At 48.1% G+C, this 26,701-nt stretch overlaps 1 long non-coding RNA gene across 1 annotated transcript; it reads left to right on the top strand.

Annotated features, from left to right (window-relative positions):
- Nucleotides 1-476: 476 nt before the first annotated feature.
- On the top strand, nt 477-26,334 carry LOC309643834. Its single transcript, XR_014254084.1, has 3 exons — nt 477-619; nt 13,806-13,918; nt 25,161-26,334. It is a non-coding gene; the product is annotated as an uncharacterized lncRNA (long non-coding RNA).
- Nucleotides 26,335-26,701: the final 367 nt, after the last annotated feature.

Genomic DNA, 26,701 nt, shown 5'->3' with positions numbered 1-26,701 from the left:
TAACAGTGTATCTATATTGGTCATTAATTGTGACAAATGGGCCATAGTAATGTAAGACATTAACAACAGAAGAAACTAGATGTGATGAACTCTTTGGACTATTTTCGCAACTTTTCTGGAAATCTAAAATTATTCCAAAAGAAAAACTTCATTAAATAAAAAAGCATTAAAAAAAAAATTGCTGTTCTTCATTAGGAACAGCAATATCACACATGTTCCAGTACCTTGCATCACTCTGCAGGAGCTTCTCCAGACCCTGTGTGTGTGCAGTCTGCTCCAATCCCCAGACAGGCAAATAGGACGAGGGAAGGGAAGTGACATGTCCGGGTAGCAAAGTGTGAGCAGTGACCCCAGGACTTGAACTGGGCTCTCCTGGCCCTACCCCATCACCTTGCCACGCTGGTTTCCACGTGTCCCTCTGAGCACAAAGCATTGGAATTGATACACTTATACTCCAACTTGACTTGCCTCGACTTGACCTACAAGTTGGAGGCACCATCTTGCTGTTCCTTCCCCTTGGAAGCAACCATCTCAAAAAGCCAGGAGCTGGCACTGGTGCTGGAATGCCGTCCTGTCCACAGAACTAGCCCTCATCTCTCTGTGCCAAGCACTTTCACAGGTAATGATCTCATTTGGTCAACCCCCAAAATATCATGAAAGGAAGTGATTATTCCCAATTTGCAGATGAGAACACAGAGGCTAGAAAGTGACTACAACTGGATGCAAACCCTTTTCCTTTTTCCCAATCACCTGTCCACCCTGGCTCTGGCTCTGACCAGCACCCACCTGCCCGGGGTCCCAGGTAGAAGCTGCTCATTCCCCCACGTGTGAGCTCATGACATCCATCACCACCCATGGCTTGACATGGCCTCCCTAACAGATAGATTATCACCTGTTCTCTGCACATGAGTGTGCCTTAGGGAGCTTATCAAATCCCAAAGGGGAAATTGCATCCTCTGGGGAAAATATCTGTGGCGAGGGGACTGTCTTGTTTCCTTTAGCTGTCCTTCTGGATCACAGCCGAGTCCCCCAACGCACGCACGTGGCACCCGAGAGTGTGGGCAGAAGCGCTTCTGCTGAGTGGGATGAAACCTTGCAAGCACTCTGAGGGTTGAAACTTTGAAGAGGTTGACATCTTTGAGAGCTGAAGAACCTTTGAATCTCCCTTCGGCTCCCTCTACCCCAACCACAGCCCTTCTCTTGATGTCAAACACGTGCTCAGATTGAAAACAATGAGGCATGTGTCTAAGCCGACAGGACTGTTTTGCTTGTTGCTTCCTCAGTGGTTGGAAACAGACCTGCCTCGGAGATCCCCACGACACTTTAAATGGGGGACACCCCCTGTCGGTCGTATCCACGGATTTGCGAGAAAGAGCAGGGAATGGCATCTCTGCCGCCTGGAACGGCGCCTGTGTGACCTGGCAGCATTGGGGGTGGGTCCCTCTTCCAGCTGCGGAGAAGAGGGGACAGAGGTACCTGGACTTACTGGGAAGCATGTCAAGATTAAACTGAAATGTCCAGGAGCCCATAGAGGGAACGTTCCAGAACAGTGTATGACATGACCCCCTTCACCCACACCAGCCGTACAGGTGACATCCTCCTCTACATGATAAACAGCCTCCCTTCAAACCAGAACATCTGGCTTCCATGCTCTCTTCTGCCACTGAGCCAGCCGTGCCACCCTGGGTGAGACCTATGGTCTCTTACCAAAGAAGCGGACTGAATATTTTCTGAAGAATCCCAGCTCTAAAAGTCTATGAGTCCTTTTGTCTCTGAGTTAATGGGAAATCGGCTACGTCTCATCCTCCTCTCTGTATGGTCGAAGTTAGGAAACATTAACAGCCAGAGATGAGCTGAGCAAATTCTGAAGAGGGAAGGATTTGGGGACCAAATGGGGAAGGATTTGGGACCAAAACAGGTAACAAGAGTATATGAACAGAGGAAATTCAGGTTGAATCAACTTTCAACAAATCGTTATTGAGTAACTTCTACGTGAGAGTCACCAAACTGTAGGAGGGAGAAAAGATAAAACCAAGATTCTCTCCCTGAAAATCCTACATTCTAAGTGATTCATTCCGTAATGCTCAGCGGAGGAAAAATAACCCAGAACTTGCATAGACAGCAGGCACTGTGGGGAAACAGTAAGGCTAAAAGAGAGACAGATGTAGAGCAAGTGGTCAATTTCAGGCGTAGAGCAACGAAAGAAAGGGAGGAAGGGTAGTCTTCAAGCATCAAGCCCAGTAATAGGGCCTTACTTTGTGGTCGATCCTAGCACTCCAGAATTTAGCCCTAGGTACCACCATGCCCAAAGCTCCATCACTAGGAGGGGTTGCCAGGATTCTGGGGATGATGGCAGGTTTCGAGAGGATGTTGGGGTCACTGGGCTGTGAGGATACTGGAGAGAGAGGGGAATGGGGTGGGGAGGTCAAGGCCTGATGCAAAGTGGGGGCTATTTTACATTAAGGACTACATAGCGGGTCAGGGTATGAGGCAAAGTGGGCCCCCTGCACCCCCGCACAACTGTTTACTGACGCTCCGTGGGACCTAATTCCTCACCGGCGTGAGCTAACACCAGAAGCTCCTGACCATCATTCATAATTTTCACCATGTGAACGAGTTTTCAGGTCTCCTCCTGGAAACAAGTTGAGATAACTGGGAAGTTCGCAAGAGGCTGGGTCTCTAAGTTGGCTGGGCAAGAAGGATTGTTCTGCATCATAATTTGCAGAGGGTCCCACCTGTGTCCAGAAGGGGAAGTGGATGCTTGTCTTGCTTTGGAGACCTCATGGGGGAATTAAGCAGGATAGAATTTCTGTCGAGAACAAAGCAGGATTAGAGTTCCGAGAAGGAAGTCCTCCTTGGTAAGGGGATGGTCTGAGCTGAGAACTCATGGGCTGTGCTTGCATTGCACGGTTCTACCCTTTGTTCCAACAACAAAACGTAGACTCAGTGTCTGTAGAACAGAGCTGGAGGGGCCTTCACAGTTGGTTTTAAAGGTAAACTAACCACGACACCTGGGTCCCTCATCTGTGCCTTTTCATCATCTGTATCAGTTTGCTGGGACCATAACCAAGTATCAAAGCAGGGGCTTAGAACAGAAACTTACTGTCTCAATTCTGCAGACCTGAAGTCTGAGATCAAGATGTCCGCAGGGTTGGCTCCTTCTGAGGCTGGAGGGAAAATCTGTTCCAGGCCTCTCCTGGCTCCTGGCGGTTGGCTGGCTGTCTTTGGCGGTCCTTAGCTTGTTGCTGCATCACCCCAATCTCTGCCTTCATCTTCACATGGTGTTCTCTTTGTGTGAATGCCTCTGTGTCCAGATTTCCCTTTTTTTATTTTTATAAGGACATCAGTCATGTTGGATTAGGGGCCCACACTAATCCCGTAGGAACCCATCTTAACTAATTATATCAGCCATGACCCTATTTCCAAGTAAGATCACATTTTGAGTTTCTGGGGGTTAGGCTTTTAACATGTGAATTTAGAGGGACATAATTCAACCCGTAACAGCATCCTTTCTGCACAGGGAGCCAAGCTGGAGGACCCAGCAGGTCACAGGCAGGGAAAGGGGTGCAGCGGGCTGGGTCCCTCCCTGTCTGAAGCAGCTTTGGAGGACCCATCATCCCTGCATCACAGGTGTAGGTTGAGCTCAGGTCCACGGCAGAGCCCGGTGTGAGCGGAGATCACTGGACCTCCATCCCCCTGCTGGGGGCGGGCACTGGGGCAGGACTCCCAGACCCACCCCGACAGGGGGCTCCCCCAGGCTGAGGATGACCCTGTGATTCTGGCACACACCCAGAGGTGAGAACCACTGCCCCGCGCGGCGGACCCGGAATACTGGGCTGCTCTGGCCACCAGCTGAACCCACCCAGGTAAGACGTGGCCCCGCTGTGCTTCAGCTTCCCACACTGTAAAATGGAGGTGATGCTCTGTCCTGCCCCTGCCCACCTCGGGTCCGGCGAAGCCCCAGTAGGAAAGCAGGATGGGACGGCTTTGAGAAGACCCCACACCTGGCGACACAGAGAGTACTGCCGCTCTGTGCAGCGCTGGCCAGCGGGCGCCAGCCGGCTGTCTCATCTCCTCGGGGCATCCCGAGTGCCTGCTGGCAGGGACACTGTCTGATGACTAAAACGTACCTGGCCTCCCCCAGCCCCGCTTCACACGCAGCACAGGCTCAGCCAGTCCTCGTTGGCAGCCGGCCCGCCTCTCCGGCTGCTCAAGGCAGAGGCTGAAACCTACCCGGGTTGCGTTTCAGGAGTCCCGGCCTGCTCTCCCGGGCGCTGAGCTCTGAGGGCAGCAGCCTCTGGGGCTGGGCTCTGGCCAGGTGAGCCAGCTGCACCTGTGGCTCTGGTTTCTCCCTTGCCCCACCACCCCCAGCTTTTTTCCCAGAGTGCCTCCATCCTGCAAGACTGACAGCTGACTCTGGGCTGGGAACAGAGTGTAGGAAGTGGTCTTTTCGAACGTCCCTCGCAGCCCCAGCTGCCAGAAGCCCCGCTGCCGCCGCGTTGCCTTATTTACCCTGGCCACCAGGCCTCTCCTGGCTGCCCTGAGAAAACAGATTATGGTCCAGAGCCAGGCCCTTGCGTGTTTCCTCTCTGGAGGTGAATTGAGTTTTAAAAGAAAGGTTTCCTGCCGCCTGTGACACCGTTTTGGTTCGTTTTATCTGTCTCCACCTGCGGGGCAGGGAATTAACCTGCTGCCCAGGGCCGGGCCAGCGGACGTTGTAAGGCGAGCAAAGCTCGCGAGTGTGGGTCTGACACCACACCAAGGAGGCCTGTTCTCCTCCACAGAGCATTGTGTGAGGGAGGCCCAGGCCCAGATCTGAACAGGGCTCTGCGTAACTCGATATGTTTTCTTTCGTTGCTGTAGTCACTGTGTGCCAGATTTAACTCTGCCCCGTCTGTGTCTGTGTATGTTGGGTTGTTGCAGGGGGAGGGGAGAAGGAGGGGGGCCACCGGAGGGGGAGGGGAGTGTATCCATGTGTTTTTTTTTTTTTCCTCTCCATCTTCCTTTTTTCCTTTGCCTGCTTTGCTCACTCTTTGCTATATACACCCTAACACGACTGTTCTCGTGTCTCGGTCCTTAACCCTTTGCGGATGAGCACTTTTCTTTGTGCGTCCTGTAATGCATCTTCACAGACTCCCTCAGCCGCCCTGTCTGGGAAGCGCCAACCCTGTCAGAGATAACAGCGGGCCTCTGGAAACTTGAACTTCCCCAGAAGTGCTTGTGCGGTAATTAGCAGAGCCCCACTCCGATACAGAAAAAGATCCCCTCGATTATAAACAAACAAGCAGAGAAGGACCTCAGAGCCAAGAGTCACCAGTGTGCCCCAGGCCCGCGGCGGGTACCCCCTTTGCAAAAGGCTCAGATCCTGTACCTTCCAGAAATGGGATGGAAGGATAAGCTTGATGCTCCAGCAAGATTCAGAAGGAAGGTGGGAATCTGTTGTCCAATGAAAACCTATCAGGCTGGGCCTCACTCCTGAGATGCCCAAGGTGAACCGACCCAAGGATGGTAGAAAGAGTCACTCTTGGCGGCCTGGGCTGATGGATGGATGTTCTTTCCTGGGTGAATAGAAGCCTTGCTTCACTTTGCTGGAGGGAGATTCAGGCTGGCAAAATATCTTGGTACCTACTAAAAGGTGGTGGCCAGAAAGAGCTCCTCACACAGGGAGCAGAGCCCTCAAGGGGGGTGGACATCATTCCTCAGGTCCCAGCGCCCCGCGGGATCAGGGGATGGGAGTGAAGAGCCTCAGTCTCGCTGTTTATGTCTCCCAGCCATCACAGAAATGCTGAAAAATACAGAACTTTGGGTCTCCTTGCGAGGGGAAGATGTCTTGTCTCATCCTGGGCTATATTTAGAATGGAAAATGTGCTGGCTCAGAGAAAACTGGTCATGTGCTCTTCTCCAGGCTGCACGCTGGGCTGGGAACCCCGCCCCATCGGCCCTCCTCCCCATCCTTCACACAGCTCTGACACCCGCTTCCTCCTCCAGGGAGCCCTCCCAGCCTGTAGGAAGACCCCACAGGGTAAGGCCCGGTTTTCCCGGTTAATAAACTTCACAAGCGTCCCCCTCTCGTGAGGACCATGAGAACCTAGGGTAGCACTGTTTGCGAGGCCGGGTGTGAGCTCAGAGCTCAGAAGGGCATGTTGGACCTGAATGTGGAAATTCCGCTACCTTCCCCCACTCCTGCTTCTCCAGGGGTGAGGGCTGGGGACAGCGTGGCAGGGAGTGGACGCAGGGATCCTGGCCCAAACGACAGTCCTGGGTCCAGCGCCACGATTGTACTCTGGGGAGTAATGTCACCTTAGGCACAGAGAGCTTCGTGGTGGTGATGATTCAGCCGGTCCCCATCAGCACCCGGTTAACTTTCTTTTCGTAACCATCAAAATGTTTTTAATGAACCTGGAGGTTTGTTGCATCACTGTTTTGCTTGTGAATCTGCACGTGATTTCTCAGAAAGAACAATCCAAACTCGCCCTGTCGCCAATGCTGGCCCAGCGCTACTTCCCACTTTACTGGGGAGAGGGGTCAGAAGAGGAACCGCTGAAGACAGGCGTCTGTCACCCGTGCTCGTGGGGACAAGGAGGCAGTGGGTACACAGTGGTACTCTCACTTCTTGGGCACCTGTCGTGGGCCGGGGGCGCCACGCACCATTTCTGATCCTCACATCCCCTCTGAGAGGCGGGTATTATCGAGTCCTTTTTCCCGTTCAGGAAACCAGGGGTTAAATGCCTTGTCCATGGACCTTTCCCCCACCCTCCTCGCCCAGCTCCCCACCATGTCTTGCCGGTTGTCCCTGTGAAATGCAGCCCCTTGGTCTTCCACAACATCGCCCCCAGCCCAACTTCTCACCCCGCTAGACTCATACTCCTCACAGACCAGCATGATCTTTGGGAAATGCATGCTCCTCCCTGGAACCTGACAGCGGCTTCTTGTTGCTCTTAGAATGGAATTCTGACTTCTCCCTGGGCACGGCCAGCACCTCCCCTAGGTCCTAGCTGTGGCTCCACCCACTATGCTCAGGCTGGTCCTGCCTCAGGGCCTTTGCATGTGCTGTTCCGTGCCCCTGGTTTGGACCCTGGACTCTGAATACACTTCTGGTCTCTTCCTAGCGAGGTTTGAGGTGCTGTTCTAGCTTTTGGTTAACTCTGCAGCCCACTCTTGTACATCTGTTCTCTTGGGCAGGAAGCAGGCATTCCGGCTCTCACACTGTGGGGCTGGTACCTCCATCCCCAAGGCTCAGGTCACACCAATACCCTGTAGTCCGCTCCCTCGTCCCAGGGTGAGCCACGCTCCCAAGATGCAGGGCAGCTGCCTCCTTCTTGCACAGGCTCTGGTGGATGTGGTTTTTCCCCCTAGGGCCCCTTGGCCAGAACTCAAGGCTCTGCGATCAGGGCGAAGTGGCTCCTCATTCGTGGGGCTTTAGCACATGACCTGACGCATCATGTCCTAGAGGCCTGTCCAGAGGGGAAGAGGACAAGCTTTGCCTGCTTTAGACGGCCTTTCTTAAACCCAGGGCATTCTGCACTAGGATTTTCCTATTCAATTATTGCATCATCTCAGAAGAAGACTCTCTTATAACTAGTGCAGCTTGGGCTGGCTTGAACATCTAGCACCTCCCCACACACCATTTGATCTATTGCTTCAAAATAATTTGTTTCCAGTTATCAGGCTACTGAGATCCACCAATCACCTGGAAGCAGCCCCATATTTGTTGCTCAGAAAAACTGGCCCTTTCAAAGAGCTACTCAAAGGTGGCCTGGGACAGTAGCCACTTGGAGGGGACACTTTAAGACAACAGCTGATCCTTTGCACAGGATATTTGAGGCCCCCAGAGGGCAAATAAGGTTCCCTTCCTCGTACCCTCCGCTGGTTTCACCAGCCTCCCCCTCTGAGGTCTACACAGCTTGAAGTATGTGCCTTCTAGCTCAAAACTGAAAATTTCAAATGAAAAAAAGAGAGATAGAGAGAGAAGACAAATGTGAAGTAACATTGCCTAGATCATTGAGGCAGCCTGTCAACCATATTTTGCCTCTCTGATTTTTTTTTTTTTTGTTAGCCCTAGTGTCACACCTTCCTTGTCATCAATTTTTAACACGTGAACATTTTTTAATTAAAATTCAGTGTCATCGAACAGGTCATAGAGTGTGAGCAATATTCTCTTTGTTCTAGAAATCCACATGTAATGAAGCTGCCATTCACAATTGTTTTCCACGGGGCTGCTTATTAAAAAAAAAAAAAATGATTTTCAAGGAACAGAAATAGGTGCATTTTCCCAGCATGGGGTCCATGAGGAATGAAGAACTTACCAATCATAGCCCAGGCCCTGGGGGGTGTGTGTGTGTGTGGCAGGGGTGTTGTCAGATGTCAATTTGGGCTGATTGTTTTTGAGGCCACATGACTACGATTCTTGGGTTTCCTGTGGTGCATTTTATAGACTGATGTCCCTTTTTAGAGATAAATTATTAGATGAATGTTTATAGATGAATGCACATTCAGTGTGCTGGAGTTGAGGTGGGGAGCCCTGCGAAGCTGCAGGAAAAGGCTTTAGGAGACAGACAGGGACCAGGGCGCTGAGCTGGGGCGCCCGTTGCCTGTGACCGAGACCTCCTGCACCGGAGACAAGAATCCTGATAGACCCCAAGTCTCACCTGGAGAATGAGCAAAACCAAAGCAGCCTCTGCCAAAGGCCCCAAAGGCCCACCATGGGGGTCACAAACCACAGTAGGGCCTGGTTTTTTGGTTTGTTTTCAATACCTGAGCCAACATGTAAAAATCTCGTGACTTCTGGCTCTCTTTACAAAATCAGAGGATTTGGGCTCACAACGTCTGATCCCCCAGTATCAATCTGCTAAAGCTGCTTATTAGCTGCCCACAGTCCCTCACTCCTTAGCTACTGAGCTCTGTGGGTCTCTGAGTTGTGGCCTCGCCTCACGGGACATTTAGATAGGAAGAACAGTCTTTCTTCCTTTGGGGCACCTCACTCCCTCCTACAGGGGTTGTCGTGGGCAAAGCATCCTAGAGCCTCAGTTTTCCCATCTCTATAATGGGATGACAATGGGCTCTCGTAGGGTGGTCCGTAAAAGCTCCCTCCCCTCTGCCTGCACATCCTCAGGGGCCACCGGTGTGTTTTTCTGGAGGGAAGTCAGCTGGGTACTCTGTGTGTCAGCGGCCTGCATGCCTCCGTCCTCCTGAACGGCTTGTTGGAGGAGTGAAGACAGAATTATTAAGAAACAAGTGATTTCCCAGCTGCGGTCTCCTCTCTGATGACAAAGGACTCCCTCGGCCCACATGGGAGGTGAGGCAAGAATTACGTGCTGCAGAAAGGCTGCTGGGACCATCTTGAGTTTGTTTGTAACTAATCTCCAGTAATTTAGATCTTTTTAATTCACGGTAAATCCGATTCCCTCGACAACATCTAGGGTAAAATATCAGGAGCGTGTGTGGAGACCAAGCGTGGGGAGGCTTTTTGTTTTCCCACCACCAAATCCATAGTTACCCTCCAAGTTGAAATCTTATCATATTTAACTGGTTCCACATAAACAGATCTGTGTATATTTTCAGTAGTTTCAGCTGAAACCTGTTAAGAACAGATGTGCAGATGGTCGCCCAGCACTGATCCATTTAAATGTATTTTTCCACGAGCAGCGTTTTCCCTCTGCCCTTCCTCGAGGGGGGAAGAATAAGAAAGTGGGACCGTTATTAAGATGGATATTACACGCTTCTGAGTCTCTGCAACCAGCGTTTGCTGTTGGTTTTCCAACAGCAATGTGGCTCACGAGGCTCTGAGCACAGGGTGTGCCTATAATGGACAATGTTTGAGCCCATGTGGCTGGGAGGATGGGCCTTTAGCTCTCTCTGGCTGCCACCCACATAAGGGTGCTTTCCCGGCTGCTGGGGACTCAAGTAGCCCCTGTCCAAAGGCTGGAGTAAGTAAGTTATTCACCTCTTTGACCCTTTAGTTTTTTTAAGCAGAAAAAAAAAGGGTGAGGGGGGATATAAAAGAACCCCTACAACTCAGCAACAACCAAAACCAAATCATCTGATTTCTAACTGGGCAAAGGACTTGAAAAGCTATTTCTCCAAAGGAGACAAATGACCAAGAAGCCATGAAAAGATGGTCAGCATCACTGAGAATTAGGGAAATGCAAATCAAAACCATAAGGAGATATCACCTCACACCCATGAAGAGGGTTAGTATTAAAATTTAAAAAAAAAACAAAAAACAGAAAATAACAAGTATTGGCAAGGATGTGGAGAAATTGGAACCCTCATACACTGCTGGTGGGAAATGGAGGTATGGAGGTTCCTCAAAAAATTAAAAATAGAACAACCATATATGATCCAGCAATTCCTCTTCTGGGTATAGAGCCAAAAGCTTTGAAAGCAAGATTGCCAAGAGACTTTTTTGCACTCATGTTTATAGCAGCAGTAGTTGCAGTAGCCAAAAGGCGGAAGCAACCCATGTGTCCATCAACAGATGAATGGATAATCAAATGTGCTCCGTCCGCACAATGGACTATTATTCAGCCTTTAAAAGGGAATTTGGACACACACTACAACAGAGATGGACCTCAAGGACATTACGCCAATTGAACTAAGCCAGTCGCCAAAAGACAAATCCTGGATGATTCCACTTACATGAGGTATATAGAGTAGGCAAATTCACAGAAACAGAAAGTAGAAGGGTGGCTGCCAGGGGCTGGGGGAGGGGGCAGTGGGGAGTTACTATTTAATAGGTATAGAGTTTCAGTTTTGCAAGATGAAAAAGTTCTGGAGATCTGTTGCATAGCAATATTTATGTACTTACTACTGAACTGTACACTTAAAATGGTTAAGATGGTAAAAATGAAAATAGGGGGAGGGAGGGTCAAATCGTGATACTGACCCACGGATGGGTGAGAGGATTCCATGAGATAATGCGCACTTAGCAGGACTTTATCCTGTGGGCTGCGGAGATTATAACTAAGATGGAATGAGATAAGGCAGGTTGTTTCCCCAGCTTTGAATTTTTGTTCTCCAGAAGGCTCCTCTCCCACCCTCCCATTGCCCACCTGACAGAGCTCATCCGGCCTCCCAGGTCCCCATCACAGGCTGTAGCCATCTCGAGGACTGTCCCCATGGGCTCAGCCCGTGCCTCTGGGGCACAGAGTTCTGCCCTCCCGGCCTGCTTTCCCCAGCTGGCGCTGGCTGCGAGAGGCTTCCTGGCTGCTTTCAGTGGCCTCTGAATAAACCACAGGGCCCCCAGTTCCTTCTGTCTGCAGGCTTTCATCCCCCTGAATTTGCCCTGCATTGGGAGGGGGAGGGAGAGCTTGGGTGGGGGAACATGATGGCAGATGAGCCTCAGGGGTTCAATGCCAGCTGCTTCCAGCTCCAGTTCTGCCCCAGTCGAACCCCTTAGCCCCAGTGTGTCATGGGTGAAAGAGGGGTGAGGGCAGAGTTGGGCTTCATAATCTCTAAAGATTCCAGATCTTTGGGGCAGGGGGGGCTCTGTCCTCCAAGTTCTGTCCAGCCTGGTCCCGTCCACAGGGCACAGCATCCGACAAATTTAACATGCCTGAGTTTGCTTGGTACCTAACAGGACATTGTGAACTGAGCGTTAACACAAGCACCTCTGTGTTTTTGTGTGAGCTGGGACCTGGTGGGGGTACGTCCTGGGCTCTGAGAGCAGCACGAGGCTTGGAGGCCCTGGCAGAGCCCTGGCAGAGAGATCTTCAGCAAGACAGGCATCTCTGCTACCTGACAGGAGGAGACCCCCAGCAGGGCTTGGACTCGTCTGAGTAGACAGATGAGCAGCTGGCTTGGGAGGTGAGATCAGATTCCCGGGGCAAAGTGGTACCACATTTGTCTTAATGAGGAGGAAAGAACAAAATCAAAGCATTCGTTAACACTTCAAAGAAGTTAAAAGAGCCCATTTGGTTTCCAAGTGCTACCTCTCCTGGCCGGTTAAGTGTCTGGTGGAGAATCCCATTATCCTACTCAGGGGGAAGATGCCAAGGGCTTCTCATGCTGGCTGAGAATTGTGGGGAGGCCCCCTGCTCTTGGCGGGGGGTGCTGCTTCCGGATGCCAGCCTCTGATCTGTTTAGGAGATGGTTCTAGGGATTCATACTTGTCTGTGGACATCTTGGCCTTCTCCAGGCTTTTCATATCCCTTCTGTATTTCTTTCCCCTGATGATTTTCTTACCGGCTCTTTTTGCTGTCGTTTTCAGAAGTTAATACTCAACAGCCTTGATTTCTAGGACCACTTCTGGACTTTACGGGAGCGAAAATCAATAGGCTGAAAACTTGGCTTCATTATTCATTCAACTCAAACTGGTTTGGGGCAACACCTCTGAACCCCAGCCAGAAACATCCCCAAACGGGGCTCTTGCCTGGAATCTCACTGCTCACGCAGGAGACTTGAGCGCACTTAGCAAGTGAGAAAGATGCCGTTCCCCTCCCCCCGCCCCACCCCGGGGAGTTTCAGTCCAGAGCTGCCCCTCCTGAATAGAGACCCCCGAAGTGAGCCTGAACAGACTCTCCCACTCTGCCTCCATCTTCTCCAGACTGCTTCTAGATTCCCTTCCTTTACTCGTGTTGCTACCCCCCAACCGCCAATATTTTCAGAATCTACACACACATTCACCCATCACTCTGGTTTCCAAATATTATCTTTATCAATACAGTGGTGTTTCCCTAAAATGACTGACAGCTGCATGACCTTTCCTTTCAGCCACAAATGAAAGGGGACTTCATGTGTGTGTGCGTGTGTGTGTGTGCAAGTGCTCGAGTGCACGCCTGCCTAACGCACATACGCCTAATGGAAACCAGGATAAATTACAGAGAACGGCAATGTAATGATTACAAAAAGCTATACGAGGCATAACCCATTAGTGAGCTACATTTTGTTCAAAGCTGAGATACTCGGGCAGAATAACATGCCTTTGTGCCGGAATGCAGTCAGCTGTAGCAATGACTAATAATATAGTTGAGGATCTGTTCGCATTTTTCCCCTTTTGTGCCTATTTTCATAAGTTAATAACTCAAGCATGAAATTGTTTCAGGCTGAAAACTGGTGGTGAGAACACAGCAAACTTTGTGGGAAACAACTCTGTGTTGTTGTCGTTACTTAGTTTAGTTTGGCTGTTTTTAAGTTAGGGGAGTGGAAATGTCCATGCGAGTTTTCTTGAGCCATGTGTGTCTGTGAAGCCCAAGAAAGTTTGGGATTGTGTTATACAAAGCACAGTTTTACTGACTACAGATAGAAGTTTCTTTTCATACACGTGTGCTTCTGCTTAGTTAGTACGGGTCGGGATCGTTGGCGGCGGGGGGTGGGTAGGTTTGGAAGAAATTGAATCAGAACGTTATAAATGACATCGTTCTGGACTCACCTGCCTTCAACTAGAAAACTTCTATCCCAAGTCAAAGAAGCTGGTGAGCAAACAGCTGCCTTAAACAGCTGGGGGTGGGAGTAGGGGTGAAACCTACTGCTGGGTCTTAGTACATTCCTGGAACAAAGGAAGGGGCAGAAACAAGATGAGTGATAGTAATTCTGCTCATTCCTCCAGGAGTCCGGTTTACTGAGCATTTTCCTGTACCCAGAACCAGAGAAAGTCCAACTGCAGGAAACCAGATTTTCTACAAGTCTTTAAACATTTTTCCTTCCTCTTCATTTATTGGGGCAGGAGACTGAAAAATACAGAAAAGTGCAGAGAATAATATAACAAACACCTAAGTACCCACGTTCCAGAATTAACACATGTTAAGATTTTGTAATGATGACTCTAACATTACTGATAAAGTTGTTTTCTTTCCTTTATTTCACAGATGGGCAAAGTGAGGAGCAGGAGGGGATAGGACAGGGCTGAAGGCTGAGGTGTGCAGCCTCCAGCATGTCTCTTCTTTACGAACTGGATCCCTACAAGGAGATTCTCAAGCTGGTAAGGCAAGCATTATTGTCCCACTTTATCGCTGAAGGGCTTGGGGCCCCCAGTGGATGTGGACGAGGGCCTCCCGTGTTCTAAGCCCTGTGCTGGGCTCAGGGGACAGAACAGAAGACAAAGCCCAAAGCAGCCCAGATCCCTGCCGGAGGGAGGGATACAGAGAGTGCCTGCGTGGATGGGAAGCAATTCCCTGCAGCCAAGGTCAACTTCACCAGGCTCCTAATCCAGAAGCAAGCCAGCAAATTTTACTTAGGGAGACATTCCATAGAAGAACGTGTACTTCGTAGGGTATATTTGAATCAATGACTCAGTTCCGGATCATTGCCAAAGAAAAACAAAATATCCTGCCACCCTGTGAGATGATGTGATGATTGTTATTTTTACTAGTAGATTGCTCCATTTATAAATCTTTGATAAATCCCTTTCCCCAGCCAAACGGCATCTGAACCTGTGGAGAGTTAAAAAAAAAAAAGTGAAATTGACGAGGGATGCGAGCTGGCCTTCTGTATGCCCCGGAGCTTCTCAGGCTACAGCTCGGTGCGCGTTGCATCGGTTGAGCCCACGCTGGGTTGCATCATATTCTGCAAATCCACGTGCTTGCTCTCTGAGGGCGACAGGAGCCGGCTCGGGGTCCACCAGCTGGAATCTCAGAAAGCGCGGTCTCTAAAAATACCCAGCTCTGCAGATTCACTTGGGGCCCAGGGGGCTTCTAGATTGACAGCTCCCTTTACGCACCAACCACGGGTTCAAAAAGAAAGGAAAAAAAAAAAATCAGCATACTTTTTTGAGTTGATTGATTTCTAGCTCCGGAGAGTTTTCGCAGGTCATTTCAGAGTGATGGAAACTCCCCGGAATTATTTTAGGAAAAGCAAAAGACAGCAAAACTTAACTAGCAGCCAGGCTTTGTCCGGGTCTGGGGCTCCGACGCGCGCAGACAGACGCCCAGCCTCACCGCGGCCAAGGTCACGTTTAGGCTGCGCCGGCACCTCTGCGCGGTCTGGCACGGACGGACGCGCACCCGGCAGGTCGGTGGGGCTGCAGCCCGCCCCTCTCCAGCCCAGCCTGGAGGCTGCGTTCCCCCGCGCATCCCCGGAAGGCGAGGGGCAGGCACGGAACTCGAAGTTCCAAAGTGTAAGGGAGAAAACCGTGTCCAGTTCGCCTGAAATGAAGCACCCAGCCCGATGTGTGCGAATTGTTCCCCCGAGCAATATACAGGGCTGTGTTTTGGGGGGAAAGTACTTCCTGCTGCTTCCAAAGACAGAAAAACCACAGGGTTCCGGACATAAGGGCGTTGGCTTTATCAGCTTAGAGCAGGTCCTTCCTGGCCTCAGCCCGGGGCCCTTCCTACCACCTAGGCAGAGACACAGTCAGACAGAAACGCACAGCTCAAGCGCTGACACACACCGAGAGTTGTGTTCAACCCTCAAAAAACTGTTAGGAACAGATTGCAGAGTCAGGGTGCATTCTGCCTTCCTCTCTTCCGTTGCACTGGGCACTGTGCCGCCTTTGAAGTCACCTCAATCCAAGGACAAGCAAACCTAAAGAGGGCAGTCTGGGGCCTCCAAGAAAACACCAGAAAGATTGTTTTTAAACTAGATCTACTCCAGATTGCTTGACATGAGAAGCTCGCTACTGCTGGGGGTGGCCTTGTGTGACCCTGGAAAGCTGGCTTTACCATGGCCCTGTGAAGAGGCAATTGGGCAGGGAAGAAGTTAAGACAGTTCCTTGAATGGATTCCTTGAGTGGGGTTTGAAAAGATTTGGTTAAGGATCTCCCCATCATTTCTAAAAACACGCTAGCCAAATGTGAGAATTCCAGTTGCTTCGTGTCCACATTAGTGCTTATTACAGTCAGACTTTCTGTCGTAATCATTCTAATACATGCGTAGTGAGAGCTCTTTGTGATTTTCATTTGCATCTCTCTGACTAATAACAATGAGCATCTTTTCATATGCTTGTTTGTCATTCATATATGTTCTTTGGTGATATGTCTGTTTAAATATTTTGCATATATATACACATATATATATAGAGAGAGAGAGAGAGAGAGAAAGAGAGAGAGAGAGAGAATTTTCAGTAAATACAAGCCGTTATTTAAAAGATCTTAATCTGAGTTTCTCTGATAGTGGTGATTAATATAGTAGAAATGTGGTTGAAACAACGCCATAGTGAGCCTGACCTTGACTCACATGAGACTTCTAATCCATGTTTTTAGGAAAAAGAAGTTGAATTCATATTTGCATTAAGGAAGAACATTACCCAGTTTATTAAAAAAAAAGAAAAGACTTTTGCCCATTTAAAAAAAATTGGGTTGTTTTCTTATTATTGAGTCTTGGCAGTTCTTTATATATTATGAATATAAGCCCCTTATTAGACATGATATGCAAATGTTTTCTTCCAGACTATAGCTTGTCTTTTCATTTTCTTAACAATGACTTTTTGTTTTTAATTTTAAAGAAGTCCAATTTATCATTTTTTTCTCTTACGGATTATGCTTTGGGCTTTGTATCTAAGAAATCTTTGCCTAACCCAGGGTCATGAAGATTTTCTTCTAGAAGCTATAGATATTTCAATCTATGATGATCCATTTTGAGTTAATTTTTGTAAATGGTATGAGATGCAGATCAAAGTTCACTTTTTTGGCCTTTGGATATCCCAGTGTGCCCTCAACATTTGTTGAAAAAATTATCATTTCTCCACAGCATTGCTTTGCACCTTTGTTAAAAATCAGTTGTCCATAAATGAGTCTAATTTTAGACTCTTGATTCTGAAGTTCCATTGGTGTTTGTGCTTGTCTTTACTCCACTGTCTTGATTATTGTAACTTTATAATAAGTCTTGAAATCAAGTGATGTAAGTTCTTCAACTTTGCTTTTCTTTTGCAAAGTTGTTTTGATTATTCTAAGTCCTCTGCATTTCCATATGAGTTTCAGAATCAGCTTGTCCATTTCTACAGAAAATCTGCTGAGATTTTTATCAGAATTACATTGAATCTACAGATCAATTTGGTGAGAATTTACACCTTAAAAATATTGAGTCTTCTCACAGATATAGAGAACAAGCTAGTGGTTACTAGTGGGGAGGAGTAATATAGGGGTAGGGGGAAAAAGGGTTATTATGGGATTATATGAAATCATGCGTGTGAAACTTTTGATAATTGTAAAGAATTTTACTATAGAATTTAAAGACTCATTCAATTAAAAAAATCTTTTTAAAAAATCTTTTAAAAAATTTTAGAACTCAGTATCTCTCTATTTATTTAGGTTCTCTTTATTTCTCTCAGCAATGTTTTGTAATTTTCAGTGTATAGATATTGTCCATCTTTTGTCAGATTTACCCTAAATATTTTATACTTTTTGATACTATTGTAAGTGATATTTGTAAATATTCAATTTCCAATTGTTCATTGAAAGTATACAGAAATACAATTGATTTTTTGTACATTAATCTCGTATCGCATATCTTTACTAAAGTCACTTTTTACATTCCAGTAACTTTTTGTTTCTATAGGATTTTCTACATAGATTCTCATGTCATCTGCAAATGAGGACGGCTTTACTTCTCTCATTCCAATCTAGCTCACTTTTATTTCTGTTTCTTGCCATATTGCACTGGATTGAATCTTCAGTACAATGTGGAATAGAATCTGTGAGAGTTTCTGATCTTAGGAGGAAAATATTCAGTCTTTCACCATTAATAATGATGTTAGCTATTAGTTTTTAGTAGATGCCCCTTATCAGATAGAGGAAGTTCCCATCTAGTCTTAGTTTGCTGAGAGTTTTTACCAGGAATATCTGTTGGATTATTTCAAATGATTTTTTTGCCTCTGTTGAGACCGTAGTTTACTAGCGTCATCATTTAGCAAGTTTGGGTCAAGTATAGAACATTTATCTCTTTTTACGTCCCTTTCCCCTCCCTGTTTATAATATAATTGTCTTCAATATTTCTTCTACATTCATTTTGAATCACATTAGCAGTGTTACAGTTTTTGCCTCAACTGGCAACACAATTTAGAAAAATTAAGAAGAAAAGGAGAGTCCATTGTATTTACCAGCATTACCAATATGTTTGCTTATTGTGTTGTTTCTTCCTTACTGACGTTACAGAAGTCTTTCTTTTATTGTTTCTTTTCTGTTTAGGAAACTTCTTTTAGCCATTCTTATGTGGTATTGATATATCTGCTAGTGGTAAATATTCTCAGTTTTTCTTTTTTTGAAAATGTCTTAATTTCCCTTTCATTCCTGAAGGATCCTTCATTGGAGAGGACCTTTCAACTGAATATATAGTTCTGTGTTGGCAGTTCTTTTCTTTCAGCACATGAGAGTACTCTGGCCTCCATGGTTTCTAGTGAAAATGTGCTGTCATTCAAATGTTTTTCCCCATAGGTAGTGTCATTTCTCTGTGTTTTCAATATATATATTTTTCTCTTTGTTTTTCTGAAGTTTGACTGTGATGTGCCTTGATATGGATTTCTTTGGGTTTATTCTGTTTGAAGTTTGCTCAGCTTCTTAAATCTGTGTGTTTGTGTTTGTGCTTTTGTTTTTTGCAAAACTTGGGATGTTTTAAGCCCTTATTTAATTGAGTACTTTTTCAGTTTTGCCCTCTTTTCCTTTCTTACCAGAACTTGGATATCACAGAAGTTAGATCTTTTGCTATAGCAAGACAGGTCCCTGAGGCTCTGTTCCTTTTTTTTTTTTCCCCCAGCCTATTTTCTTCTCTCTGTTGTTCAGATTGGATATTTAATGCTGTCCTATCTTCCAGGTCACTGTGTTCCTCTATTTTGCTGTTGAGCGCCTCCATTCAGGTGGGTGTTTTGGTTGTTGCTGTTGTTATTACTGTATTTCTCTGTTATAAATATTCCATTTAGTTCTTTATATTGTATCTCCCTTCCTTTTTTAAAATTTGTTTCAAGAGTATTTGTCATTGCTCTTTGAAGCATTTTAATGGTGGTTGCTTTAAAATGTTTGTCGGATAATTCTAACATCTCTGTCATCTTGGTGTTAGCATTTATTCATCGGCTTTCTTCATTCAGTTTGAGGTCGTCCTGGTTCTTGGTATGATGAGCAATTTTCTACTGAAAGCTTGACATTTGGGGTATTATGTTTTGAGACTCTGTATCTTATTTCGATCTGTTTTCACTGGCTTCCTCTGACATTGTGGGTGAAGGTGTGGGGGAGTGGCAGTGAGCTCTCTCATTACTGCCATGTGGGGTGGAAGTCCAGGTCCCTCACTTGGCCTCTGTTGACACCCGAGGAAGGGGTCTCCTTCTTACTGCTGGGTGTGGGTAGAAGTGCTAGGCTTCCACTGATAGCTCCCCCATGTGGTGGTGTCAGAGTGCCTCGATGCTATTCCTCACGTGGCCTTGCTACCCCTGCGAGGTTAAGAGGGTCCTGACTCCCCACTAGGTCTCCCAGATACCACCCTTGCTCCTTGTTACTGCTGTGTGGGGATGAAAGTCCAGCCTCCCCGCGTGGTCTCCACTGACACTGGGGAGGAGCTTGTGACCACTGAGTGGGGATGAAAGTTTCAGCTCCCTGCTCAGCCTTCTCAGACCCCACCCTGGGGTGGGAGGCAGGCAGGGTGGGGCAGGTTGTTTGGGGCATGTTTCAGCCTGGTGATGAGGGTGGACGTCAGGGCTCCCCTTGGCCTTTGCTGATGAAGGCGGGGCTGCAGTATTTTCTGTGGTGTTTGGCTAGAGTGAAACAGTTATTGCCTAAAACTTTTCTTTCTTGCTGGGCTGGCCCTTTCCAGGCCATTTGACTAGAGAGAGCAGGCTTTTGTGGGAGCTTCCTCTTTGTTTGCTCTCTTTTGGAATTTCTGGGTTCCCGGCTTCTTCAACACCTCGCCTGGGATACACAAGGCAAAAAGAAGCCAGAGAGCTCACCACTCCGTTCTACCTATCCCGAGGTCCGTATCAGTCTATCTTCTCTCCACCTTCCAGAATCTTCTTATGTTTGCACTGTATATAACGTCCAGGGTTTTTAGTGGTGGGTGGCAGGAGGAATGGATAAGTATGCCTGTTCCAACTTCCTGGAAGTGAAAGTCCTCATCTCACTTTTAGGATGCATTTCAAAGTAAGTTGCAAGTATTCACCCTTAAATACCACAGCATACGTGTTATTAATTACAGTTCAGTATTTGTTTATATCTTTCTTTTTTAAGACAAAAGTTGTACATACGTTAAAATGCACAAATCTTAAGTGGACCATTTGATGAGTAAAACCCACCCTCTATCAAGATATAGGGTCTGGTCCATCACCTGAGAAATTCCCTCATCCTCCTTCCCAGTCAATCCCTGTCCCCAGCCACCCCCCCAGAGGCAAACATTGTTTTGCTTTTTAGCGTCCTAGATTGTTTTGTTTGTTCTAGAATTCATGTGAATGGAAACATGCATCAGACACTCTTTTGTGTTTGGCTTTCTTCTTTCAACATAATGTTTTGAGATTTATCCATGTTTCGTCCTTCATTCCTTTTTGCTGCTGAGTTGCATTCCATCACACGAATATACCACGGCTTGTTGATCTAGCGTCTTATCGAGGGATACCTGAGCTGTTTCCAGGCCCTTTTAATCTGAGCATATTTTTTAATGGTCTGAATAAACCTTCATCAGAACACAGGGTCATATTTGAAAATGTCACTTACAGCTCTGACATACTGAGTTTCGTAGTTTTCTGAAATGATATAAAGAATCATTCCTTCATTCGTTCATTTGTTCATTTAACCACTATTTAGTGAGCTTGTTTTCGGTGCCAGGAGTCATTCTAGGCCGTGGGATTAACAGGGAAGAGGACAGACTCAGATCTCTGCCTGGTGCAGCTGGCATTCTAGTGAGGGTAACGGGGAGGCACAATAAACCAAACACGAAATAGACATATAAGATCGGTTAGCAATGTGTGCTATGAAGGAAGAATAAAGCCAGGTCCATGGGTGGAGCCTGACAGGTGGCCCAGGGGTAGGTATGATGTCATTTTAGCTCCAGAGGTCAAGGGAGGACCTCGGAGGAGGGCAGGGAGGATTCTTAGAGAAGGTGAGGTTTGAAGACACGAGGACCTTTGTATAAAAGTCTGTGTTTGTACAGCACCTTCATGCCTGGGAATTCATGAACTTCAGAATTGACTTCCCCATCATCCCTAAAGGGTGGGAAGACCCAAGGCCCCGAGAGGAGGCAGCTGGCCAAGCTGGCACAGGGAACTCCACAGCAGCCAGATTAGAGGTCTGTGCCCACCGCCCGAGTGTTGGTGAGCCCACCTTCTCCTTGGTTTCCTGAAGGGGAGCCTTCAGTCTCCCCAGCCCCTCTGCCCACCCCCTTCCCCCTCCTGCAGGTGCTTCCCCAGGAAATGCTAACGTGGAGTGAGAAAGCCACGGCCAGGCTGAGGTCTGAGGGTTCCTAGTGTGTGTATCCTTGAGCAAACCCTCTCCTGCTGGTGAGAGATTCTTAAAGTCAGAAGTTGGGGACGGAGTGAAACTTGGTGGCCGACATCCACCCACATGTCCTCCTTCCCTTATCACATCTGTCACTACACACCCCCTTAGCAGAGCTGCCGCTCCTGTGCGAACACCGGCTGGGAGCTCTTTCTGTTTTATCGTGTTTAACTCTCACACCCACCCTGTGGGTAGGTCTCTATTCTTACCCATGGGAGACAGGAGACAGGCATTTGCTGAGGCTAACGCAGAATGCTAAGTCGGGTCTGTCCGACCCTCACCGGGGTGCTTTGAGCCACTGCGTTTTATTGTTTACTCAGTTCTGAGCAAAGGGAACCCCTGCCCTTTGGGGCTATGAAATTGTAGAGGTCGGTGGGAGGGATCTGGAAAAAAGCTAGAGGATGTTTCCAGGAGAGGAGTGGGGTGGGGTGGACCTGCGTGGGTCTGAGAGAAGCCTTGTGTGGATGTCCCTGTGGAGTCGGGAGAACAGAGAGTTTGATGGGAAGGAGCTGGGATTCAGAGTTGAAAAAACCTGGGTTCAAGCCCAGACTCCACACTGATTCCACGGATGGCAGGATTTGGGGCAAATCCTTTAAGCCCTCCAGCTTCCACTTCCACATCTGTAAAATGGGGTAATAATGGTATCTCTCTCAAACGTTGCTGGGTGGGTCCCATGAGGCGATGCAGATAAAGTGCTTAGATGGTGCCAGGCTCACAGTAAATGCCCAATAAATGCAGGTTTGCTATTGCCTGAAGAGTGGCAGCCCTACAGACCCAGAAACTGTAGATGCGGGGAAGGACGGCAGTGCGGTGCAGGCAGGGGCAGTGTTTTACCCAGGAGCGGCGGGACCTGGCAGAACCCAGGCCCTTGCAGGAGGATATCCGCAGGGACCTGGGCTTCCTGCATCGGAGGGATGAGTGACCTCTGGGGTGTCTTCCAACCTGGAGATTTCGAGTCTTTGCTACGGTAGCAGCAACAGCTCCAGCAAGGCAGGGAGAAGCAGCTTCTGTTGGCTCCCAGACACCCCAGCTGTGGTCTTTGGGAGTGTGTTTATCCACCCCGGAGGGAAGTGGATGAGTGAGAAGTGAGGGCTGGGCTTTGCAAACACTGGCCTGTGAGCTCCGGTGCGCCTGGCGTGGCCACTGGGCCAAGGCAGCGTCACCCGGGTTAGGGCGCGCTGTGCACTCACTGCATCAAGATGTATTTTGCAAACGTATTATAAACAGATTACATCTCTTATCCTAATGTGCCTGTTGGCTACCTGCCCGTGAATTTTAGCCTCCAGGAGAAAAACAATTGCTTGAGCTGAGTGTTGGGTACTCTTACTTTCCATACGCTACTCAGGGCTCCTTGGAGTCCCCTTCACCCCAACACACACAAACACACACACACGCTGGCCTTCATACAGACACGCGGTCGCGGACCGTCGACCCCCTTCTGCTGCTACAGATGTTCCTCCACCCACGTGTGTATCTGGGGATCCAGCACCTCCTAATAGCGCTGTGGCAATATTTTGCGCTTTCAGGAAAAGTCCCCCGTGTACATGCACACCGTACATTTCCACATTTAACAAACTCCCCCTGGCTTCCGCTTTCAAACCCTCCATTCCCCTCAGATAAATACTTTAATAGTCCACTTTGCCATTAGTGTTCAACATGCCTTTTATAAGGAGAAGGTGAGGCCCAGGGAAGGAGGGTCATTTCCCGGAGGTCCCCAGCAGGTTAGCTGCAAGGGCTCTCCGGTCCCCCCAAACAAGCCAGGACACCATGATGGCGAGGAGACCCTTTCAGCCACCTCGACCGTCTCCTTGAGGCCGTAGTCTAGAGCCCAGAGCTGACCAGAAATGACTGCTGTGGATCTGAGACCCAGCCAGACAGACGCGGAGGAGCCCCCCGGGTAGCGGGGCCTGTGCTGCTTCCCATCAGCCTGCGTGCGAGTGATTTCGAGAGAGAAACGCAGGTGTGGGTTTGCACCAAGCTCCCTGCTTGCCCTCTCCAAACCTCATCGGGGTCCCCTCCACTCCAGTCCAAGTTTGTAGCCCCTCCTCTTCCCCTCCCCCACCCCCTCTCTCCTTCTTCCTTTCTTCCTCCCTCGTCATGTCCTCAACCAGAAATGCTGGCAGCTGTGCTTCCTGCCCAGCATGGGCCTGCTTTCCTCCTGAGCCAGAAAAGTGGGCACAGAACAAATGCCCAGGCTGACCCCTCAGGGCCCCAACATCAAAGGCACAGGAAACAACTCTGTTTCCCTGTCCACTGACAGGTCAGTTGATGTCTCGCCAGGCAGCGCCTCTGCCCGCGGAAACAGCCCTGTTGGCCACGCCAGGCACCCAGATGTTTTGATCTTGCACGGCAGGTGGCCAATTTCTCTAACCTTTCCGTGTGTAAAACCTCTGATGAACGGGAAGGGGATTCTAGTCAGACCGCGGAGCAGACCTGTGGCAGCTGCCGGGGGACGTCTGCACCTGCCTGGTGCCCACGTGGACGCAGTGCACACACGTGCACAATCACATATGCACACTCAGCCCGTGTGCAAGCATTCATGCACATGCACTTGTGCACAGGTGCGCGCCACACGTGCACACACACACCCACGTAGGCTCATACACAGAGGGGTTGCTCCAGGCCTCTTACTCAGCATTTCCTTACCTCATCGAGAAACAGAAAGACAAATACATGATATCGCTTATGTGTGGAATCTAAAAAAAAAAAAGATACAAATGAACTTATTTCCAAAACAGAAATAGACCCACAGACATAGAAAACAAATCTATGGTTACCAAAGGGGAAAGGCGGGGGGAGGGATAAATTAGGAGGCTGGGATTAACAGATACACACTACGATCTATAAAATAGATACCCAACAAGGACCTACTGTATAGCATAGGGAACTAGACTCAATATTTTGTAATAACCTGTAAAGGAAAAGAATCTGGAAAAGAACATGTATGTATGCATTATATATATGTATAAGTGAATTGCTGTGCTGTATAGCAGAACATAACACAACACTGTAAATCAATTGTACTTCAATTTAATTTAAAGAAGATATAATCAAAACAAATTTTCCCCTGCCAAAAATAGATAGATAAACAAACAAACAGTAGTCTCCATCTGGACATTTGTAAGAGTAACCCAGGTTCTCTGCTGGACTCCTCTGGCAGCCAGCCTCCAGTGGGCCTTGAGGGAAGCCCTGAGTAGATGTAAACCTTCCAGAGGGGTCGAGAGCGCCTTCAACATCTGCACACATCCACAGGCAGTTGGCCAGGCCCTCGAGGGCCACAAGGACACCCGTCCTTCACAGCGGGATAGCTGGGAGCTCGCCAAGGAGCCGGGTGCCAAGCTGGGCCCACTAGGGATTTAGCAGCAGGCCGTCAGCCACAGCTGCTGGGATTCAGAAGACAGACTCTGAGCCAGGAACCTGATTGTAGTGACACTGCGACAGAGCCCAGAGCCACAGTGTAGCCCTGTCCTTGAAGAAGCCGTGGGACCCTGCCATGGGGTCACCGCCGCTCAGGGTCCAGGGTCGGTGAGAGTTTGTTTCTAACTGGGGTGCAGTGAAAAGAGCAGATTGAGGGGTTTTGTTTGAAACCTGCCCTGGGGAGAGGTCAAACGAGGGGACCTGGAGCTGTGAACGGTGCCCTGGTCATGAACTAGCTCACCATCCGTGAACCCCTCCCCTTCCCTGGTACCTAGGGGGCACAAGTAACTGTGACATTTTAATTATTTCAGATTTAAAATGTGTTCTCCTCTGCCTGCCTCCAAAAGGATTTTGAGAGGCTATAGGATTCACCGCTAATGTGTACTAATTAATTCACAATTAGATGAAAACTTCCGAGCAGCGGAGCGGGTTCCAGCAGGCCCCCAGACGTGAGGTGACGGCCACAAGTGAGCGTGGAACACGCCTCCACACGGCACACAGCTGAGGTCCGGCCCCAGACCTTCCATCCTGTGGTCTTGACACCTAGGATATCTGGCCAGGCCGTGGTGACCCGGCCAGGATTCAGGGGTATGGCGTCCACCTGGGCACTCAGCTACTTACCTGCTGTCTCTGGCTGCCCCTGGGGAGAAAAAAGAACACAGGTATCTTACTTTTTAAATTTTAAGAAGTATTTTTAATCGATAACCCTTGCCCATGGTCCAAAGTGTCAGAGATTCAAACCAGTGTTTGGAGAAGAGTCTCCCTCTCAGCCTGACTCCCTGGACCCCAGAGGCAGCCATCAGTGTCAGATTCCTAAGGGTCCTGTCGGGGCTCTTCTTTGCACAAACTACAACTTTATTTTGTTACATAAAGGACAGCATACTGTACTACTGCTTATTTAACTAGTTACAGAATGTTAGACGTTCCGGTTGTATCCTGTCTTTGGCAAATACAAGCGATGTTGCCTAAATCTCCATATATGTGCACGCAGCTCACACATGTGTACGAATTTCTGTAGATGAATTCTCAGAAGCAGAGTTCCCAGGTAAAAGGATAAGTGCATTTGCAGTTTTGATGTCGCAAAATTGCTCTCCATCAACACTGTACTATTCTACAAACAACTAGGATGAATAAAAGTGCCTGTTTCCAAACATCTTTTTGAATACGGCAAAAAGTTATTAAAGTTAGACCACCTGAAAGATGAAAAATGGTATCTTGGTGTAAATGTAAATTGCATTTTCTTTCCTTGAATGATGTTGAGTGTTTCTTCCAATGCTTCGGGACCACTTGTATTCCCATTCCTGTATCTTGTCAGTTCACATCCTTTGCCCTTTTTTCTACTTGACTGTTGGTCTTTTATTGATTTAGAGGAGTCTTTATATATTAGGGATATTTGTGCTGTCTGTGATATTAATTAAAATAGTTTTTCTCAGTTTGACATTTGAGTTTGTGGTAGGTTTGGCCATGCAGAGAAAACTTGATTTTTATGTAGTTATTTTCATCAAATTATTTCGCTTTTTGGTTTTGTATTTTGTGTCTATGCTAATAAAGGTATTCCTCCCTCTGGAGTGAAAAAATTATTATTATTCTCTTTGAGTACTTTTATGGTTTCATTTTTTTACATTTAACTATTTGATCTGTGTAGCTTTTGGTTGGATATGTAGTAATTGAAGTGTGGATTCACCTTGCTACCGAATGCAAGTTCGCATGCCCGATGCACAGCGAGGCCAAACAAACCAAAACGTCAGAGTTTGGAGCAGAGAAGGGTTTATTGCAGGGCCATGCAAGGAGATGGGTGGCTCATGCCCAAAAATCCCCGAACGGAAGGGTTTCAGCAAAGCACTTTGAAAGGCCAGGTGAGGGGGGGGCGATGGGTTGTTGCAGACTCCTTGGTGTCGGAATCCTTTGTTCTTGCAGCTGTCTATGTAGGTCAGGTCACCATGT

This window comes from Balaenoptera physalus, assembly GCF_965194825.1.
Source record: "Balaenoptera physalus genome assembly, chromosome: 15".
Classification (NCBI taxonomy): Eukaryota; Metazoa; Chordata; class Mammalia; order Artiodactyla; family Balaenopteridae; genus Balaenoptera; species Balaenoptera physalus.
This window is presented reverse-complemented; position numbering and strand designations above follow the sequence as displayed.